This window comes from Pteropus medius, unplaced genomic scaffold (assembly GCF_902729225.1).
Source record: "Pteropus medius unplaced genomic scaffold, Ma_sr-lr_union100, whole genome shotgun sequence".
NCBI lineage: Eukaryota > Metazoa > Chordata > Mammalia > Chiroptera > Pteropodidae > Pteropus > Pteropus medius.
The window spans coordinates 4,076,983-4,092,284 of record NW_024342647.1 but is presented as its reverse complement, the minus strand read 5'-3'; the positions used below and the strand labels follow the sequence as shown (position 1 = coordinate 4,092,284).

Below are 15,302 nucleotides of genomic sequence, written 5' to 3'. Positions count from 1 at the left end.
ACACTATCTTTTAATGTTTGATTCCTAATAAGGGGCCTAGGACAAAGTAAAACGTCGTAAATATTCGTTAAATGAATGAAAAAATGTACCTTACTAGGGCTCCTTTAATCAGAAGTTTAAGGCAAATTGAAGTGATTTTTCTTTAATACATCCAACTGGCAAATATTTGATTGAGTCTGCATACCATACATTAAATAGGAATATGCTAAAGCGTTCATGAATGTATCTTAGGTGATTCATGAGATTCATAAAATACCCTGTACTGTGAGCTCCTTAAGGACAGGGCTGTTTGCAAAACATGTCTGTATTCACTGCAGCACCTGTTGAGGGCTCAAGGTGGAAGGTTAGCACCCTCCTGGCCTCTCCTCAATTGCTCTGTGCCAAAAACACCTCTCGTGAACAGGGATACGCCCTCTCAGTAATCTTGCTTTTCTTCATTATATATTGTGCTTTATGTCTGGGAGAGAGGAGGCCACTTTGTTGAGTCCTTGCTGTGTAATGTCTAGAAACTAGAGTAGGGATGGATCGCCCTCCTTGTGTGGGGGAGGAGGACAAAGAAATCAAGACTCTGAAACTCAGATGGTGAGTCACAGAGGGAGCTCAGTGCTTCATTTTTTTTGTGATGATTTTGTTTAGTTTTGTTTTTTAGCTTTAAATACTGCAAAGAGAAAAGGAGAAAACATTATTTTCAAACTCAAGATTCAATGGGCATACCTTGTTGCTGCCTCTTCGGAGAAGCTTTTAATTTTGGTTCACTGATGCCCTTGGAGAAATTATCTTGCCTGACTCAGCCCTCTATCTTCTCACCTTTGGGGGTTTCACTCGCTATGAGGGTCAGGCCCTGCCTGGTCCAGAGCCCTTCACCCCCAAGACCCTTCTGCCCACCCCAATTATGAATGTTTAACCTATGGTTAGATCCCAGGACCAACAATGACCTGGGAAAAATGAGGCCTAACCAAACCATCCACCTGTGACCACAGCCCTCCCTGCCCCCACTACATCCCATCAACCCTCTCTGGTCATCCAGGTAGTCCTATATCGGCTCATAAGTCCACACGGGGAGCTTATAGAAGGCAGGAAGCCCCATTCTTTGCCACTGGAGCCCTTCGGCAGTACCTGGCAGGGTGGCTAACAACTAGCCTCAGAGTTACATGGTTTTAGTCCAGGTTCTACTACTTAGACCCTGTGTGACCTTGACTAGGTCACTTTACCTTTCAGAATCTTTGTTTTACCATTGGTTAAATAAGAACAGCATTACAGTGTCACCTCATTGGGTCATTGTGAGGCTAAGTCAGATGTGTATAGAGTATTTAGGGCAATGTGGGGTACCTGGTAACTGCTCACAGATTGTTAGCTATTGCTATTATCAAAAGCATTCAGCAAGTTTATATTTCATGTTGAACAAATAAATAAAGGAATGAGTAAATGAGTGACTTGACCTTCCATCCCTTAATGCTTATTCTGTGAACCGTGTCCTGGATCCCAAAATCCTTCCCAATCTGGACCAAACACTTCATTTACCTTTACAACTATCCATGTTGGGCATCACTGTCTGGTGTTAAGTGAGGAAAATGAAGCACAGAGACAGGAGGGCCATTAGCCAAGGTCGTGCCACTGAGACTCAAGCTAACTTCAGCATGTCTTCACAATTCCCCTTGGAGACAGGGGACGGGGCGCCAAAGGCCTAATTAGCCCTTGCCTGGCCTCCCTTCTCCCTCCTCAAATTACCTAGGCAATTTCAGGCACAGATTTTCTAGCATGAAAAACTTCCAGAAGGAAGTGCAGAGGGACCTTCCCCTCCCCCACCCTGCTTTGGCAGAGGCTAATCTTGAGGGTCCCTTTAGCTTAATGATCTGCTGATTCATGTAATATGAGCACAGGCCAGTGGCCCTAGCCTTCCTGTAGGGACACAGGCTCCCCGCCCTCACTCCCCAGCTGGCCCTGAACTTAACTCCCACCAGCCTCAGCCATGTGGCTTCCATTACAGATGGGCATCTCATTCTGAAAACTTCGCCAAAGGAGAAGTCCAGTATTCAAAGGCTCACTGCACCACTGACCTACTGGAATAGACGTCCCCGCCTGGGCTCCTAAAGAGCTCAGGGGCTTTGCCCAAGACATAGGAGGAGCTGGGGTAATATTACCAATACCACCGACCAGCCCTACGTTCCTAGACCCTGAAAAAGTAGTGGAGTATGGGAAACTAGGGACAGGCCCAGAGCATGCAGGGAAAGGGTCCTGAATCCAAGTTTAATCACTGTGTGATCTCAAATTTCCCAGTTTCCTCTATGGATCCTCAGCTTGTGCATCTATAAATTGGACTTGGCAATACTTGGAAAAGCATACAACACAGCTAGGAGTAAAGCCTGGGGGTCAGAAAGACTTCTTTAACATCTCACGCTGCCACATACAAGCTAGGTAACCTTGGACAATGGACCAAATCTCTCTAAATCACTATATTTTATCCATAAAATTGGGTCAAAAACATCCTTATAGAGGGAAGTCAGATGTAAGCTCATGGATGTAGAGGGCTGTTTTCAGCCCCAGGGACACAGTAAACTGGTGATCAACTCTCATCCATGCTACCCGACAGGGTTGACGTGCAAATCAAATCTGAACATTGCTGTGATGGCACCTTACAAACTAAAGGGTGCTGTGCACAAGCAAAAGAACCATTTGGCCACCTCTGTGCTAGTGGGACATTTCACCCTGAGAAAGCAGATGAGTAACTCAGGATCAAGAAGAAACTGTCATCTTTATCCTCTTGGAGTGGTCTAGGCTGCTGTACTGTTCCACTCCTGCAGAGCTGTACCCCCACTTCTGTGTGGGCTTCCTTCACCCAGGGCAAGCAAACAAAGAGCAGAAGCAGCCACTGGAAAGGTGAACAGGACCAGGGTGTCCAGCCGCTCGGTCTTCCTGCCGGAAGCAAACACAGGCCCTGGCAGTGGAGAAAATGCTGTGGGGCAAGCAGGGAGTGGAGGAGGGAGAAAGGGATGTAGGATGAGGGCTGTGAATTTTTAGAAAGCAAGTTAAGAAGAGGCCAAGGCTCCAGGGGTGACAAGCTGAGGCCCTGATGGCCTTAGGGACGAACCGATGCCAAATTCGATTTGGACTGCATTCACTCTAGGGTAGCCCAAGACAAACAAGATTGGAGAAGTGGCAGCAAGTTCCAGAAATAAAAATGCCAGTCTGTGAGTTAGGGGTCAGTTTCTGCGAGATTGCAAGTAGCGCAGGTCTCAGGGTGGTTAGTGCTGCCTTCTTCTTATAAGTCTAAACTGCAGGCAGAAAGTAGGAAAGAGAGGGGAAAAGAAATGTGTGTCGCCATCCCTTCTGGAAACTTACCTTCTAGAAGTCTCCCAAGAGCAGGATCAGCCCACTCCTCTTGTTGTAACTGACAGTGAGTCTCAGATTCCCCAGTGGAGTCAGGCAAGGGGGAGCATATGAGATATCAGGGGCAGAGTGGTGTGATGGGGAAACCAGGAGTCTGGGGGCACAGAGACAAGCATTGGAATTTCTGTTTCCTTGCTTCCTGTTGGCTGTGCAGACACTTTACCTCCTTGGGTTGCTAAAGGCTCACCTATAAAATGTGCTGATCGTTCCCCAAAGTGATGAGTTATGCTAAGGATTAAACAAGACAATAAAAGATCCGGCACCACAAAAATCAACAAATACCCGCCTCATTCGTTCAGCCTCTCTATTCTTCCACCTCAAACCAAATCCTGCTCTGAGCTCTTCCACACTGGCTGATTGCTCAGCCCAGAGCACTCTCTCCCTCACCCCCTGCAGTCGTTAAAATAACGACTCCCAAATGCAGAACCTCAGAACGTGATCTTATTGGGGAGCAGGGTATTCACATTTGTCACTGCTTAAAATGAGGTCATTCTGGAGTGGGTGGGCTCTACATCCAGTGACTGGTGTCCTTAGAAGAAGAAAGGTTGCAGAGACACAAGTGTACAGAGAGAAGGAGGTCCTGTGAAGATGGAAACAAAGATTGGAGTGAGCATCTACAATTCAAGGGACACCAGGGACTGCTGGTGAGCATCAGAGGCATGAAACAGATTCTCCCTCGGAGCGTCCAAAATGAGCAAACCTGACTGACATCTTGACTTTGGGCTTCAGGCCTGCTGAATCGTGAGACTACAAATTTCTATTCTTTTAAGATCCCCAGTTTGTGGTAATTTGTTACGACACTCCTAGAAACCAATAAGCTCCTCCTTACCTGCTCATCTCAACTCACCCAGCCATCTCAGCTTGCAGATGACTTCCTAAGGGATGCCTTTGTCTCTTGGAGTTGGGGTGGGGCTGTGTTCTCCTCTCACAACTCCCATGGGTGTCAGTTATCTGTCTGCACTGCCTCAATCTGATCATCTGGTTGACCATTTTCTCGTGCTAGGTCCTGAGATGTCACTTACCCTACCATTTACCCAGCCTCAGATGCAGTACTTGGCCCAGAGAAGGTGCTTAATAAACATCCAGAAGCCCAAAATCCTGACTAGATGTGCCAGAGGACTATAAATCTTACAGTCCCTGTATCAGCTCTGACCCCAGCGTCCACAGGGCACCTGATCATGGCCACTCTTTGCTGCTCTGCCTTTATCCCGTTGCTAGTGCTCCAGCTGTTTGCTTACATGCACAGTATCATGTGCAGAAAATATACAAAGGTGAAAAATAAAAGCATCCCCAAACCACCCCATTGATAAGTCAAACTTAGAACTGCATTCAGCCTGGACTCATTTTAATCTATTTTTCATGGTAAAATATTGAGGCACCGGAGAAGGAGCCAGAGAAAGGAAAGAAAGGGATAATGTGAGAAATGCTTTATTTGACAATGTGTCATTTGGAAACTGATTATTTCTGTCTCTGGCCTTTTTAATATTCCCTCACAACGGCCAAGCTGCAAGGGGATTTGGTATTCTAAGACTGGATTTATAATACTCTGTTCAGCAGTGATAAGAACACGGGCCTTTAATCCTCAGAGCTGTGAACATGCATATTCTCCCAAGTAATGTCCTTCTCGTCTCAACACTTGTGTCTGGTCCCAACAGCCAGCGCCGGGATAACCGAGGACTGATGAGCCACTGGGTGTTCCTTCAGCCATCTGCAGAGTGACAGAGTTCATAGGAAAAGGGACTGGACTGCTAAGTTCTCTGGAAGTCTCCTTTCAGGCTTCGGTCTCTCTTTAAGATGGAGGGATTATTAGAAAATAATCCAAATTCTTGGTGTTAACAGATAAGGAAACTGAGGTTCAGAGAGAAGTGATTTGACCGAGTTTATGGAACACCCTCAAGTGGTATTAGAGGCAGACTATGTAGCCACCAAAGCTGCTAAGAAATCCACCACCTTCCCTTTCTCTCCATGTTATGATGTCCCAAGTCCCAGCCACCACTGCCTTTCATCGTGACAATTCTAATACACTCTGGATAACCTCCCAGGCTTTGTCCCTCCTCCCCGACTACTCTCAGTCACCTTCCCTACCATAACTGAGGCACAGCTGGCAACAGAGCCCCTTCCCATTGATTAAGCCAGACAGCAGTTTGACAGTTCAAGTTCTTGTCAATCAGGCTTCCACCTTTGTGGATAACCTAGTCTCAAAACACATGCTTTTGAGATACCCTTCTCAAAATGTATGCTTCAGACATCCATGCCACCAACCTTACTGAGTGCCTACGACAAAGAAGGCACCGTTAAATATCCAGTTACACTGGAACTCACTGCAACATGTGAATGTCCTGAGATTTTTGCTCAAGTCATTTCCTCTGCCTGGAATGTTGCCCTCACTGTTAGTCCTCATGCCCACATTTGCACGTCTAAATACTTCACAGCTAACATCAACACAGCCTCTGTGGTGAAGGCTTCTGGGATCTCTCCTCTCTAGGTTCAGCCATAAGGAAGGTCTTTATTCTCTGAACTCCCACAGCGATTCCTTTTAACCCTCACTTAAGGAATTTTGGCATTTTCTACCCTGTAATAGAGCTATAGCTGCCCATTACTTAGCTCCCCTACTGTTTAGATTATTACACCCATCGCACAGATGAAAAAATCAAGGTTCAGAAGATGAACTTGCTTGAGAGCCCACGACAAGGTGGCAAATACAGCGGGGGGTAAGGCCTCGTAGCCTGGGGAGTCTCCAGGGTACTGTAGGCTCACTCTCTCAGGGACTAGAAATGTCCACTGTGTCCCAAGGGAGCTGCAGGAGAAAGAATATGTTGACACAGGTCAGAGCCACATTGCAAAAGGCATGACTGGTCTTTAGGCATTAAGGATCCAAAGACTTTTTTTTTTTTTTTTAAGCAAAAGGGTGCCAAGATCACATTGGATATGTGTGGTGGAGAGATCGGGGATAGGGAGCCCATTCAGGTAGCTGGTAAGAATGTGGGACATCAGTTCTCGACTGGGGGCAATTTTGTCCCCCAGGAGACATTCGGTAATGGAGATATTTTTGGCTGTCAAAGTGGGGATAGGGTGCTACTGGCATTTAGTGAATAGAAGCCAAGGAATCTGTAAGCATCCTAGATGCACAGGACAGATTCATATGACAAAGAATTATCTGGGCCTAAAAGTCAATAGTATAAAGATTGAGGAATCCCTGATCTAAAAGAGAGACAATGAGATTTGAAATTAGGGCAGTCGAAGTGGGTAGTTAGCTAATGCAATACAAATGAAATACACATCACAGGATGAGAAGACTTGGTGTCTGACTGGCTAGCAAGGGGAAGGAAGAAAGTACCAACAATGACAATGAGTTGTGGATTCTATCACTGGATTAGAAAGGAATCTACCTCTTTGTTAATTTCTTTCCTGGGTAAGCTCCCAGAAGGTTATGAAAGATCCCTGCACATCATCAAATGAAGAGTTAAATTTACATGTGTGAACAATTAGAAGAAGATAAATGTACAACAGATAAAGATTCACATATCTGTATATAATATATGTATATATTCATGTATATAAAAATACACTCACACCTATCTTTATATGTCTATCCTTAGCTATATTTATCTATAGTTATCTCTTTGCCTCTAGACAGATATAGGGTGACCTATTTAAGTATAGAAAATGAAACATTTTCCTTTTAAACTAATCATCTACTTGTAATGTATCTATTAGAGACACTTTTATTTCCCAAGATAATCCAAGGAAATAAAGTGAAAACGCAGCAGTTCTCTGGAACATATTCATTGCCCACCCAGATCGATCTTCCTTAATCATCTTTAGATTAGACCAGAATGGGGGCGAAATCATGAGAGATCTTTCTGAATCCTAGAGTAATTTCTCAAAGGGAAAGGTAATGAACACTGGGACACCAGTGCTTGCCCATGAGTTGGACAGACATCGGTTGGGGTCATGGCTGTGCTACCTTTCAGTTGTGTGTCTTTGGGTAAGTCACCTGAGTTTCCTCAGTTTCCACATCTGTAAATTGGGACACTGATACCCACTGAGAGGGGTAGGGGCAGATTAAATGAGACTGCATTACAGAACACATTTAGCATAGTGGCTTACAAGTAGTTGATCTCAGGAAATATTAGCAGCCTTACTGATGTAAGGTCTTGTTTCCTGAAAAATCAGATATGATATGTAGTGAGGCCACGTATCCCCCTCCACTACAGTATGAGATATTCTATGTGCAGTTTCTCAGCCTCATTCCCAGGTTCACCCCTGCTGTCCTCCTACAGGTTCCAAGCTGTGTGCGACTTTGACCATGTCCCTTCCCCTCTCTAGTGTGAGTAGGTGAGATTAGATGGTTTCTAAGAGTCATTCCAGCTCCAATACTATAGATGAGAAAGGCAAAGGCAAATGTAAAAGTGTTTTTGAACAGATGAAATATATTCTTATGACATCCTGCCTAGTATGACAGCTGTATATATACACGTGTACTTATGGAAGTTAAATGCCCTGTGTCTCTCACACCATCTCATGCATCCGTGCTTTTGCTCAGGCTGCTCACTCTGCCTGAAATGCCCTCCTCACATTTCTTTGTCTAGTCTTTTAAACCTCAGCTCTTGGGTCATTTGTTCTCAACAAGCCTTTCTGAAACCCGCTCTCTCTGGCTGGATTAAGTATTCACCTGTCCTCTTAGTGATTCATGCTTCTGTCTGCCAACTACCCTCCCATCACCCTGAGTACCCCTGGAGGACATCCTTTACCAACTCTGTGTACCTAAGACCTAGCCTAGAGTCTGACAACGATAGCCTTCATTATGCATTTATTGCATTTCTACACTGCGAGACAGAGAAAGGAAGGGCAGGGTTTTATTTATTCCTGAACATACTTGAATAGTACACGGTGCATAGTAGATCCTCAATTACTTGTTGAAAGAACTAATGAATGAATCCGTTATGAATGCCCCTCTGAGGGCAAGTGACTGAAATATACCTACATCTGTTTGGCAATTCTCCATTTATGTGTGAGAGAAGGCTGAAGATAATTCACATGAACCATTTAACACAAATAAGCATCCTACTCCATATCCTCGGGTGGCCTCTCAAGTTCTGCCTGAAATCCCACTCTGAAGGATGGAGGAATGGAGAAGGTAGGAGAAAGCATCTTTGAAAGGATTGATTTTCTTCCTATTCTTTGAGTCATGAAGATAAACAGATGAACTCAGGGGAAATTCATTGATTTATTATTTTGCCAGGTTAAAAGCATGCCTAGAATCAGACAGACCCAAGTTCAAGTTCTTTTTTGTCACCCAGAGGTGTGACCTTAGAAAGTCTTCCCTGTGAGGCTCAGTTTTCATAGCTCTAATGTGGGAATAACACCATTCACCAAAAAGGGCTGCTATGAGGATTAGATAAGATGATGTATGTAACATAAACCATGCAGCCCTCATCTATAGAAAACATTCCGTGCAGGGTAATTATTGGCTTAATTGCTCCTACTATTATTGTTATGCCTGGACCCTATGCCAATCCTTCTGCCTGAATTTAGGGACACACATAATATGGCTTGCAAGAACTCACAGTTGGTTTGCAGAAATAGATAAGTGAGCAGATAATTACTATAATGCATAGTTTGATAAGCGCTATGCCGGAGGGAAAAATAGTAAGAGCAAAGAGTTTCTTATAGCTTCTAAATGCAAACCATAGTGCAAGTGGAACTAAAAATGACTTCCTTACAATTTCGATTACAGGCAAGATCAAAGGTAGGGCAGTGGGCTGGCCCATCCAATCAAGCATACTTACACCCGAAATATGACAGAAAGACTGGACAACCAACTAAACAGTGTAACAGTTGACAATGCAGGCTCTGGAGTTAACGGCCTTGGCTTCAAGTGTCGACACTGTGGATGACTCCTTAGGTAGGCCGCTGCATTTTACTGAGCCCTTGCTTTTTCAGCGGCAGGTTGAAAGCAGCAGTCTTCATAGAATGAGGCTACTACGAGAATTAAATGAGTGAATGCACAAAGAGATTCAAGATGGTGTCTAGAAACAGCCAGTGGTCAGTAAATGGTGGTCTAATAAATTCTGGCTGAGGAAAAACACATTGAGAAAGAAATCATGAAACTTATGTCCTAGCCTTGGCCTCCTTATAAGGTAAAAAAGTTTGTAGAACACTCACAGGTCCTTATGTACATTTTTTTTTTTTTTAAAGAGGCGGCCATAAGGAACCACATGAGCAAGGTATTCTATTCTTAACAGACAAGAAAAGTGAACCTCCAAGAGGTGACTCTGCCTAAGGTTGCAGAGTCGGTTAGGGTCAAGGCACACATTTGATTCTAGAACCTAAAGTCTGTCTGCTGTAGGCTGCTGTAACGACCCTGAGACTCTTTGTCATAAGAGTTGGTGGAATACAGAGCCTGTGTTCTTTGCTCAGGGCATCTTTCTCTGTGAATGTGCTGCAGACTCACAGGGTCCATGGAGAGATCCCTAACACTGTGCCAACCGTCAACCGTTGTGCCCACAACTCAGTCTTCTGAGAAAGAAGGGAGGCTAAGATTCGAGAGGAAGCTAGAGGCCATTGAGAGCCAATACTGAATACAGGCAAAATAACTCCCATACAAGCAGGGAGCTTTCCAAGTGAGCTGGCTTCTTCAGATATCACGAGTAGGGAAAGGAAGTTTGATGTGGAGCATGCCAGGGAGTGCTGGTCTGCCACTAAGACATAGCCCCATCAGTGAAGACTTCCCTCGGCCCCTTTGGGACAGTGCCCTCCTCCCCGGGTCTCCTCCACAGAATCCCTATCTCCTTTCCTCGCTTCAACTTTCTTTATAGCACTTACCTCCCCTGACGTTATATTTTATATTAATATGCTAACTTTGTTTATGCCGCTAATGGAACAGAACTTCCATAAGATGGGACTGTTCTTTCGTTTATTGCTCTACTGTAAACAAAATGACTTTGTGCTTTGTTGGTGCTTACTGAATAGTCTATGGATGAATGGATGGATAGATGGATGGATGGATGGATGGATGGATGGATGGATGGATGGATGGATGAATAGATGAGTGAATACATCTTTCTCAAATGACCTTGTATCCCCTAATGGGCAAAGGCTGGGTCTGAATCCTCTTTGAGTGCTGTTCTAAGGCTAGAACACTGGAAGATCCTTAATGAATTAAACAAACAAACGAACAAACAAAAATACATGGATGTTAGTTCCCTTCTGGGGCTAGGAAGCAGGACTGATTATAGGGGTAATTAAGAGGCAAATATGACAACTGTCTGGTTATTTCTCCTTGCTTTGGGGGCAAATGGGTAAAGGTGGTCTAAATTCCAAACTCGTTTAATCATTTATTTACCTGTAAACTCAGAAGACACTGAAATGGAAAGCAAAGGGGCGAGGTGATGTCCGTCCTGACTACGCATGTCAACCACCTTCTACCGGAAGCACATAGCTAGCGCTAGCTCTTTGTCATTCCTATTCTTGCATCTGGATGGAAATAATAGGACTTTCAGTAAAATGGGGCTTCCATGATGTAGCTCAAAGAGCACTGGATATGGGCTGTCACCGATTCACTGTACAGCCTTGAGCTAGCCACTGGACTTTCCAGGCCTCATTTTCTCTAGCTGTGATAGCGGGTAACTTTTCCCCTTGCTGTAAAAACCTCATTGAGAATCATGTTTATAAAAAGACTGTATATGTTGCAAAGTGATTTACACACATGAGTGTTTAGCAAAAGAAGTTTTGAAAATGAAGGAAGAAACCAAACGCAAGGGGTAACTGGGGCAGAGACGAACTGACTTCACAAATAGCAAACCTATAAATCCAGAGGCTTTCTAGCACTTCCAGTACTTTCGATGCCTCCGTCATCCATCCATCAAGCTTCCTCAAAACCTCTTACCAGCCACATAACAGGGGTCTTTTAAAGGCACCGTTTTGCTCCCATTTCCCAGGAAACAAACCAACAAACAAACAAACAAACACCTAGTGATGGAGCTGCCAATTGTTTTGAAGGCAGCCTGTGATGTCCTTGGGATCTCCCCTACTGGGCCTGATCAGGAAAACCCCAGGAAAGTTAGCTACTATGGGCAAAAAGTCAAACACAAAGTGACAAGCAGAAAGAAGGGAAAAGAGGGAGGCCTTGACTGCAGGCTGCTGTGTGCAAAGACTGGAGCAGGAAGCAAAGGCTGCTCAGTGTCCCTGTCACACCTGCCAGGGCTCTCAATAGGATTTCACCCTTTCCTCTTCACCTTCCTGCTCCATGTCTCCTGAGTGTTGAAAAAACAGAATTTAGCACTTCCTGAGTACCCCGAGTGAAAAGAGAAGTGCCCAGCCTCCTCCTGCCTTACCCTTAGTAACCCTTCTTATCCCTGAGATGCCTTCTACCCTAGCCAACATGTCAGGCAACCACGGGGCACAGATTCAGGGAAGCTGACAGGTGATGCTTTTTTTCCTTGTTCAGGAAACATTCCAATTGTAACACTGATAACCTCCCCAGCCCCCACCATAAATGATAAACACCTCAAAATCTGTTCTCTGCAACCTGCTGTCAAAAGCTAGCTCTCCAAGTCCTGCTTCCCCTCCCTCCCTAAGATTCTGCATCTATATCCCTCAAGGCTCACCCTCAGATCTGGCCCCAGCTGGGCTTCCAAGACTGTACATTGCCCTTAGCTCAGTTCGGGGTGAAATACAGAAACCCAAAGCCCTAGCATATCACAGCCTAAAGGGGTCAATGGTAGATCCCCAAAACCAGTCATCCAAGAAGACATATCACCTGTGGGGGGCTACTAGGCTGAAAAGATGAGATTTTAGAGAGCCCAGGAACAGTGTGAAGTACAGATAGATTAGATGCAGTTGAACTTAAATGCCCATGGCATAAAGCCACCTCTTTCCCATGTTGGTGAGAGGTCTGAGGTCACACAAGAATGACTAGCCTGGGTTCCTGGCCCCTTCCAGGTCCTGTGTATTTGAACCAATCAGAATGACCTGGAAGAACAGGTGGAGGTGGGATAGGGACTTCCCCGGAAAAAGTTCCTGTTTCAGAATTTCATCTCGATCCTGGTCACCAAGAAAGCTGGGTATATTAATTTCCTGGGCTTCCATAAAAATCGCCACAAACTGGGTGGCTTAACGCTACAGAAATGTATTCTCTCATAGTTCGCGAGGCCAGAAGTCTGAAATCAAGGTGTTGGCAGGGCCACACTCCCTCTAAAGACGACTCTTCCATGTTTCCTCCAGCTTCTGATGGCTCCTGGAACTTCCTGGCTTGAGGAAGCATCATTACAATCTCTGCCTAAGTCTTTATATCATCTGCTTTTCCCCTGTGTCTCTTTGTGTTATCTCGTCTTCTTATAAGGACACCAGTTATCACATTTAAGGCCCGCCCTACATCTGGGATGATGTGATCTTGAAATCTTTAACTAATTACATCTACAAAGACCCTATTTTTAAATAAGTTTACATTCTGAGGGTCCAGGGTGACATGAATTTTGGGGGTGATACCATTCTACTCACTATGCTTGGAAAGAATATCTAGGTCCATTATTTAGATCCAAGAATTTCTGAGATAATCCATAATAGGTGAACTGAAAGAAATAAATTGCATTTTCTAACTAAATCAATCTTCGCAGGCAATCTGTGAGGTTGGTGTTAATACACCCCATTTTGCAGATAAGAAAATTCAAAGAGCTTAAACAGTTTGCTCCCTGCCACAAAACTCATCTGCAGCAGACCTGTTATTAGAACCCAGATCTATGAAACTCAGTAGAAAGTCTGGGAGGGTTTCTTCTGCTCTCCAGAAAACTCTCCTCCCATCTAAAAGTGAATTACTGCACCTACAAGCAAAACTGATATAAAACAAACCACCGTCCCATCAGAACAAACTAGCAACAAACCAGAGTCATTTTCATAGCACTTAGGTTTAAAGGGTTTTCCCCACTGTCATATCTCATTTGAGCAGCTGTGTATTACAAGGCTGGGGCCAGGGCGAGGCCAGTGAGGACTCATCTTACATGCAAAATATAAAAGGATGCCGAAAATCTCAGTACTCAAGATAAATAATATTTTAATGTACTATTTTAGAAATCAAAATCAATGCATTCCTGTTGTTCGTGTTTTGTTTTGTTTTGTTTTGCAACCCTTTCAGTTCTATGCGTGGGGCACACGTTCCCTCACGCAAGCTCTGGCCCTGAAGTCTACAGACCTCTGAAAGGGGGAGAAAATGTATTATTGTTTCAATTTTTCGGGTGAGCAAAGCGAGTCTCAGAACATTAAATAACATTTCCAGGAAACGAAAGGCAGGTCCTTCTGACTGTAGGCCTGGAGCTTGTCTTATCCAGCTCTGGGCCTCGCAACCCTGGAAACCTGGTGACGTAGTGTGACGGCTCTGGGAGTAGAGCTGGGTCCCGTTAATTGAGGCCCAGCGCAGTCACGTGAGTTGTCCAAGAACCCATGACTGCTGTGCGGTAAAGCGTGGCGATAAACTCCATACAGCTTTCCATCATTACCAAAATCTGAGGGTTACGGTGCTTCCTAATAAGATGTGAAAACACTGAGTGAGATGCAGACAGCCAGGCCTCCGGTCCAGGGCTAGAGGGAGTGAGCTGGAGAGAAGCTGGCAGTAGGTGGGCAGTGGAAGAAACTCAGGTTGGAGACTTGTACAAAAAAAAAAATGCCGTGAACAAGGAAAGAGCTCAAGGTAGGAAGCGGGACCCCAGGACCTGGTTCTGGCATGTGAGTCTCATTCTAGACTGAACTGTAAGCAGCATGAGGGCAAGGGGGTTGTCTGTTCACAGATTTGCATCTCCAGTGCCTGAAACAATGCTTAACACATAGTAAAGGCCGGATAATAGATGGATGAAGGACAGACACGTAAAGATTCTACAGAGTACGGAAAGTCCTGGCTTGTGACTCTGACTCCCTGCTCGAGCCTCGTGCAAGAAGTGACCTCTCTCTGCCTCAGCATCCTCTCCCGTAAAATGAATACAATGGACCTCATAGGCATGGTGTGAGAATAAGGTGAGTTGGTGCACATCAAGCCGTAGGTACAATGTCTGGCATCACCTAGTAAGTTCTACGTAAATGTTAGCTGTTATTAGGCAAAGAAACAATAAGGAATGGTAGCCCAGAAATGCAAACAAAACAGATCTTTGATCTCTCTTTCTTTGTGCCTGACATTGGTTCAGGCCCAACTGCTGACTTTCGATTACAGAATACGCAGCAGTGCCTGGAACCAGGGAGGGAGTAAGACAACCATTGGCTTGGCACCTTCCATCCACCGGTCCCTGACTTACCACTTTACTCACGTTATTTTAATTAATCGTTGCATGTTTGTGAAGCAGGTTCTATTATTATCTCCTTTTCACAGATGAAGACATTGAGACTCTGAGAGATTAGGTCACTTGCTCAAGGTTGTTAGGAGAAGGGCTGAGCAGGAAGCCAGATAGTTCTGAAGGCGAGTTCTGCCTCTGTGCCACGCCGAGTCCTACCTCACTCTGCTTCTCTGTGAGAGCGTACAGCTAGCTATCTGGAATAGAGGGGGTAAGAGTGGAGATGCTGGTGTCAAGGGCCTCCTCCACCCAACACTTGGTGGAGAGAGGCTAGCCAGTCTCCCTGGAGACACATGGTTATGTTTCCCAAAGAGCCTGGAGCAGGGGCTGCCACTAGCCATGGCTAAGAGAAGGTGATAGAGTAAAATCCCACCATCTCACAGAGCTGGGATTACAATCCCACTCCATAAAAGGAGGGGAGAGGGTGTTTTAATAAACTCCATTTCCATCCAGTACGAAAAGGAGGGGAGGCTCTGATCAGAGGCCCCACTGCTCCCAGGTATTTCCTCAGGTCCCTTGACCCAGCCATGCGTGTCTATGGCCGTGGAACAGGAACTGAGCTCCCTCTGCAGGCACTCACTGGAGGACAGTGGGATG

At 45.1% G+C, this 15,302-nt stretch overlaps 1 protein-coding gene across 4 annotated transcripts in view; it reads right to left on the bottom strand.

The window, feature by feature from the left end:
• ASTN2 (astrotactin 2) overlaps positions 1 to 15,302 on the bottom strand; it is a 791,570-nt gene that overhangs the window by 614,165 nt on the left and 162,103 nt on the right. The gene's annotated exons all lie outside the window — the stretch shown is intronic.